Raw genomic sequence first — 8,388 nt, forward strand, 5'->3', positions numbered from 1 at the left:
CTGTAGTGTGACAGAGCACACCAGCTTCGCCACCAGGCACTCCTTCTTGAATTAAAATAAAACTATCTCCTTACCTCTTTCTGGATGCCCCCTCTTTACCAACAAGAGGGACAGGACCAGCTCTCCTCAGCTTCCATTTTCCTCTTCCTTTCCTCTCTCCCTTGAAAACTTTCTGCACCTGAGACAGTGGGAGGGAGGGAGATAGAGCATGAAACAGCACCCCAAATCCTGTCCCATTACAAGCAGCACAGGCTTCTGTCCCTCTACTCCTCTGCCTCCAGTCATTTGCATGGGAGGGAGGAGCTGCTTGCTCTCTCTCTCCCTCTTTCTCCCTCTCTCTCCTCTACCTCTCTCCCTCCCTCTCTCTTTTAGAAGCTTTACACCTGCCATCCTGCCTACAGTATGTGATGATATCACAATGTCTCTCTTACATCACAGACAGGCTGACATCATCACACAGGCTGGCGGCCAGCAAGAGACAGAAATGCAGATAGAGACACACTGACAAATACATACACTGTAGGCACAGGCACCATGCGGCTTCTGCACCATAAAAGTTCATTTGAATCAAAAATAATGTCATCTTTTAAGTGAGGCGCTATTGAAATCTTGGGGGTCTAAGTGTCAAGACAATCTTGACATAAAACGGAGGCATCATTTTCAATCATTCAATAATGATGTGGTTTTGGATGACAGTATTCTATGAGATATCATGGGAAAATAATAGGAGACATAATGGAAATACAGTATCGTCCAATTTGTGACCATAATGGGAATATACATAGCGCTTCCTTCACAGGAAATAATACATGTGACATAACGGGAATGTAGTAAGTATGTGGGTTTGGCTGGGATTATCCTACATCCTGCAGGGATATAATAACTGGGAAAACGCTATATTTGATACCGCCACGTTGTGGGATGAGCGAGTAAACATTGCATGTCATTTCCCAGAATCCCTTGCTGCAGTGGGAGCACTGTATGCTACTGTACTGTAGGTGATAATGGTTGAAATATATATATATATATATATATATAGATATATAGATATATATCTATATATATATATATATATATATATATATATATATATATATATATACATACACATCAACCAGTACAATAATTTAAAAGGGGGGAATTAAAATGGTTGAAGTGGATAATGACAAGTATATACCGATCCAAAAAAACAACTCCTGAGCATGTATGTACTGCTTACATGGATGTACTATTAGCATGTACAGTGTTGTTTGTTACTGCAGTTACCAATTTATTTCCATTTTAAATATTTAATTTCTCTGAAATGGTGCAAGCAAATTGTATGAAAAGTTGCAAACGAATACATGAATGTTTTGTATCCAGAGTCAGGGGGATGAGATGAGATGGGGTCATGTTCATACAGTATTTGAACTGTACATTACTAAAAGAAGGCTTTTTTTCTATGCAGATACAGTATAGTGTTTCAAACACATGCTATACACACGTACACACACATACACATACACACACACACACACACACACACACACACGAGGTAATGTAAAGATGTGGGTGAACAGAGCGAAAAAGATTGTACTAGAAACGCTTATTAACATCAAAGGAATGGGCCTAAAGCAAAAGTTTGAACAGCAGCAGCTGCAGTACCCTTGATATCTATGGATGGGACAGATACCCCCTGCAGACGCACGCACGCACACACACACACACAGGGAGGGGTCTGTAGTGTGACAGAGCACACCAGCTTCGCCACCAGGCACTCCTTCTTGAATTAAAATAAAACTATCTCCTTACCTCTTTCTGGATGCCCCCTCTTTACCAACAAGAGGGACAGGACCAGCTCTCCTCAGCTTCCATTTTCCTCTTCCTTTCCTCTCTCCCTTGAAAACTTTCTGCACCTGAGACAGTGGGAGGGAGGGAGATAGAGCATGAAACAGCACCCCAAATCCTGTCCCATTACAAGCAGCACAGGCTTCTGTCCCTCTACTCCTCTGCCTCCAGTCATTTGCATGGGAGGGAGGAGCTGCTTGCTCTCTCTCCCTCTTTCTCCCTCTCTCTCCTCTACCTCTCTCCCTCCCTCTCTCTTTTAGAAGCTTTACACCTGCCATCCTGCCTACAGTATGTGATGATATCACAATGTCTCTCTTACATCACAGACAGGCTGACATCATCACACAGGCTGGCGGCCAGCAAGAGACAGAAATGCAGATAGAGACACACTGACAAATACATACACTGTAGGCACAGGCACCATGCGGCTTCTGCACCATAAAAGTTCATTTGAATCAAAAATAATGTCATCTTTTAAGTGAGGCGCTATTGAAATCTTGGGGGTCTAAGTGTCAAGACAATCTTGACATAAAACGGAGGCATCATTTTCAATCATTCAATAATGATGTGCTTTTGGATGACAGTATTCTATGAGATATCATGGGAAAATAATAGGAGACATAATGGAAATACAGTATCGTCCAATTTGTGACCATAATGCGAATATACATAGCGCTTCCTTCACAGGAAATAATACATGTGACATAACGGGAATGTAGTAAGTATGTGGGTTTGGCTGGGATTATCCTACATCCTGCAGGGATATAATAACTGGGAAAACGCTATATTTGATACCGCCACGTTGTGGGATGAGCGAGTAAACATTGCATGTCATTTCCCAGAATCCCTTGCTGCAGTGGGAGCACTGTATGCTACTGTACTGTAGGTGATAATGGTTGAAATATATATATATATATATATATATAGATATATAGATATATATCTATATATATATATATATATATATAGATATATATATATATATATATATACATACATACACATCAACCAGTACAATAATTTAAAAGGGGGGAATTAAAATGGTTGAAGTGGATAATGACAAGTATATACCGATCCAAAAAAACAACTCCTGAGCATGTATGTACTGCTTACATGGATGTACTATTAGCATGTACAGTGTTGTTTGTTACTGCAGTTACCAATTTATTTCCATTTTAAATATTTAATTTCTCTGAAATGGTGCAAGCAAATTGTATGAAAAGTTGCAAACGAATACATGAATGTTTTGTATCCAGAGTCAGGGGGATGAGATGAGATGGGGTCATGTTCATACAGTATTTGAACTGTACATTACTAAAAGAAGGCTTTTTTTCTATGCAGATACAGTATAGTGTTTCAAACACATGCTATACACACGTACACACACATACACATACACACACACACACACACACACACACACGAGGTAATGTAAAGATGTGGGTGAACAGAGCGAAAAAGATTGTACTAGAAACGCTTATTAACATCAAAGGAATGGGCCTAAAGCAAAAGTTTGAACAGCAGCAGCAGCTGCAGTACCCTTGATATCTATGGATGGGACAGATACCCCCTGCAGACGCACGCACGCACACACACACACACAGGGAGGGGTCTGTAGTGTGACAGAGCACACCAGCTTCGCCACCAGGCACTCCTTCTTGAATTAAAATAAAACTATCTCCTTACCTCTTTCTGGATGCCCCCTCTTTACCAACAAGAGGGACAGGACCAGCTCTCCTCAGCTTCCATTTTCCTCTTCCTTTCCTCTCTCCCTTGAAAACTTTCTGCACCTGAGACAGTGGGAGGGAGGGAGATAGAGCATGAAACAGCACCCCAAATCCTGTCCCATTACAAGCAGCACAGGCTTCTGTCCCTCTACTCCTCTGCCTCCAGTCATTTGCATGGGAGGGAGGAGCTGCTTGCTCTCTCTCTCCCTCTTTCTCCCTCTCTCTCCTCTACCTCTCTCCCTCCCTCTCTCTTTTAGAAGCTTTACACCTGCCATCCTGCCTACAGTATGTGATGATATCACAATGTCTCTCTTACATCACAGACAGGCTGACATCATCACACAGGCTGGCGGCCAGCAAGAGACAGAAATGCAGATAGAGACACACTGACAAATACATACACTGTAGGCACAGGCACCATGCGGCTTCTGCACCATAAAAGTTCATTTGAATCAAAAATAATGTCATCTTTTAAGTGAGGCGCTATTGAAATCTTGGGGGTCTAAGTGTCAAGACAATCTTGACATAAAACGGAGGCATCATTTTCAATCATTCAATAATGATGTGGTTTTGGATGACAGTATTCTATGAGATATCATGGGAAAATAATAGGAGACATAATGGAAATACAGTATCGTCCAATTTGTGACCATAATGGGAATATACATAGCGCTTCCTTCACAGGAAATAATACATGTGACATAACGGGAATGTAGTAAGTATGTGGGTTTGGCTGGGATTATCCTACATCCTGCAGGGATATAATAACTGGGAAAACGCTATATTTGATACCGCCACGTTGTGGGATGAGCGAGTAAACATTGCATGTCATTTCCCAGAATCCCTTGCTGCAGTGGGAGCACTGTATGCTACTGTACTGTAGGTGATAATGGTTGAAATATATATATATATATATATATATATAGATATATATCTATATATATATATATATATATATATATATATATATATATATATATATATATATATATATATATATATATATATATACATACACATCAACCAGTACAATAATTTAAAAGGGGGGAATTAAAATGGTTGAAGTGGATAATGACAAGTATATACCGATCCAAAAAAACAACTCCTGAGCATGTATGTACTGCTTACATGGATGTACTATTAGCATGTACAGTGTTGTTTGTTACTGCAGTTACCAATTTATTTCCATTTTAAATATTTAATTTCTCTGAAATGGTGCAAGCAAATTGTATGAAAAGTTGCAAACGAATACATGAATGTTTTGTATCCAGAGTCAGGGGGATGAGATGAGATGGGGTCATGTTCATACAGTATTTGAACTGTACATTACTAAAAGAAGGCTTTTTTTCTATGCAGATACAGTATAGTGTTTCAAACACATGCTATACACACGTACACACACATACACATACACACACACACACACACACACACACACGAGGTAATGTAAAGATGTGGGTGAACAGAGCGAAAAAGATTGTACTAGAAACGCTTATTAACATCAAAGGAATGGGCCTAAAGCAAAAGTTTGAACAGCAGCAGCAGCTGCAGTACCCTTGATATCTATGGATGGGACAGATACCCCCTGCAGACGCACGCACGCACACACACACACACAGGGAGGGGTCTGTAGTGTGACAGAGCACACCAGCTTCGCCACCAGGCACTCCTTCTTGAATTAAAATAAAACTATCTCCTTACCTCTTTCTGGATGCCCCCTCTTTACCAACAAGAGGGACAGGACCAGCTCTCCTCAGCTTCCATTTTCCTCTTCCTTTCCTCTCTCCCTTGAAAACTTTCTGCACCTGAGACAGTGGGAGGGAGGGAGATAGAGCATGAAACAGCACCCCAAATCCTGTCCCATTACAAGCAGCACAGGCTTCTGTCCCTCTACTCCTCTGCCTCCAGTCATTTGCATGGGAGGGAGGAGCTGCTTGCTCTCTCTCTCCCTCTTTCTCCCTCTCTCTCCTCTACCTCTCTCCCTCCCTCTCTCTTTTAGAAGCTTTACACCTGCCATCCTGCCTACAGTATGTGATGATATCACAATGTCTCTCTTACATCACAGACAGGCTGACATCATCACACAGGCTGGCGGCCAGCAAGAGACAGAAATGCAGATAGAGACACACTGACAAATACATACACTGTAGGCACAGGCACCATGCGGCTTCTGCACCATAAAAGTTCATTTGAATCAAAAATAATGTCATCTTTTAAGTGAGGCGCTATTGAAATCTTGGGGGTCTAAGTGTCAAGACAATCTTGACATAAAACGGAGGCATCATTTTCAATCATTCAATAATGATGTGGTTTTGGATGACAGTATTCTATGAGATATCATGGGAAAATAATAGGAGACATAATGGAAATACAGTATCGTCCAATTTGTGACCATAATGGGAATATACATAGCGCTTCCTTCACAGGAAATAATACATGTGACATAACGGGAATGTAGTAAGTATGTGGGTTTGGCTGGGATTATCCTACATCCTGCAGGGATATAATAACTGGGAAAACGCTATATTTGATACCGCCACGTTGTGGGATGAGCGAGTAAACATTGCATGTCATTTCCCAGAATCCCTTGCTGCAGTGGGAGCACTGTATGCTACTGTACTGTAGGTGATAATGGTTGAAATATATATATATATATATATATATAGATATATAGATATATATCTATATATATATATATATATATATATATATATATACATACACATCAACCAGTACAATAATTTAAAAGGGGGGAATTAAAATGGTTGAAGTGGATAATGACAAGTATATACCGATCCAAAAAAACAACTCCTGAGCATGTATGTACTGCTTACATGGATGTACTATTAGCATGTACAGTGTTGTTTGTTACTGCAGTTACCAATTTATTTCCATTTTAAATATTTAATTTCTCTGAAATGGTGCAAGCAAATTGTATGAAAAGTTGCAAACGAATACATGAATGTTTTGTATCCAGAGTCAGGGGGATGAGATGAGATGGGGTCATGTTCATACAGTATTTGAACTGTACATTACTAAAAGAAGGCTTTTTTTCTATGCAGATACAGTATAGTGTTTCAAACACATGCTATACACACGTACACACACATACACATACACACACACACACACACACACACACACACGAGGTAATGTAAAGATGTGGGTGAACAGAGCGAAAAAGATTGTACTAGAAACGCTTATTAACATCAAAGGAATGGGCCTAAAGCAAAAGTTTGAACAGCAGCAGCAGCTGCAGTACCCTTGATATCTATGGATGGGACAGATACCCCCTGCAGACGCACGCACGCACACACACACACACAGGGAGGGGTCTGTAGTGTGACAGAGCACACCAGCTTCGCCACCAGGCACTCCTTCTTGAATTAAAATAAAACTATCTCCTTACCTCTTTCTGGATGCCCCCTCTTTACCAACAAGAGGGACAGGACCAGCTCTCCTCAGCTTCCATTTTCCTCTTCCTTTCCTCTCTCCCTTGAAAACTTTCTGCACCTGAGACAGTGGGAGGGAGGGAGATAGAGCATGAAACAGCACCCCAAATCCTGTCCCATTACAAGCAGCACAGGCTTCTGTCCCTCTACTCCTCTGCCTCCAGTCATTTGCATGGGAGGGAGGAGCTGCTTGCTCTCTCTCCCTCTTTCTCCCTCTCTCTCCTCTACCTCTCTCCCTCCCTCTCTCTTTTAGAAGCTTTACACCTGCCATCCTGCCTACAGTATGTGATGATATCACAATGTCTCTCTTACATCACAGACAGGCTGACATCATCACACAGGCTGGCGGCCAGCAAGAGACAGAAATGCAGATAGAGACACACTGACAAATACATACACTGTAGGCACAGGCACCATGCGGCTTCTGCACCATAAAAGTTCATTTGAATCAAAAATAATGTCATCTTTTAAGTGAGGCGCTATTGAAATCTTGGGGGTCTAAGTGTCAAGACAATCTTGACATAAAACGGAGGCATCATTTTCAATCATTCAATAATGATGTGCTTTTGGATGACAGTATTCTATGAGATATCATGGGAAAATAATAGGAGACATAATGGAAATACAGTATCGTCCAATTTGTGACCATAATGCGAATATACATAGCGCTTCCTTCACAGGAAATAATACATGTGACATAACGGGAATGTAGTAAGTATGTGGGTTTGGCTGGGATTATCCTACATCCTGCAGGGATATAATAACTGGGAAAACGCTATATTTGATACCGCCACGTTGTGGGATGAGCGAGTAAACATTGCATGTCATTTCCCAGAATCCCTTGCTGCAGTGGGAGCACTGTATGCTACTGTACTGTAGGTGATAATGGTTGAAATATATATATATATATAGATATATAGATATATATCTATATATATATATATATATATATATATATATATATATATATACATACATACACATCAACCAGTACAATAATTTAAAAGGGGGGAATTAAAATGGTTGAAGTGGATAATGACAAGTATATACCGATCCAAAAAAACAACTCCTGAGCATGTATGTACTGCTTACATGGATGTACTATTAGCATGTACAGTGTTGTTTGTTACTGCAGTTACCAATTTATTTCCATTTTAAATATTTAATTTCTCTGAAATGGTGCAAGCAAATTGTATGAAAAGTTGCAAACGAATACATGAATGTTTTGTATCCAGAGTCAGGGGGATGAGATGAGATGGGGTCATGTTCATACAGTATTTGAACTGTACATTACTAAAAGAAGGCTTTTTTTCTATGCAGATACAGTATAGTGTTTCAAACACATGCTATACACACGTACACACACATACACATACACACAC

Source organism: Ascaphus truei, unplaced genomic scaffold (assembly GCF_040206685.1).
Source record: "Ascaphus truei isolate aAscTru1 unplaced genomic scaffold, aAscTru1.hap1 HAP1_SCAFFOLD_289, whole genome shotgun sequence".
Taxonomy (NCBI): Eukaryota; Metazoa; Chordata; class Amphibia; order Anura; family Ascaphidae; genus Ascaphus; species Ascaphus truei.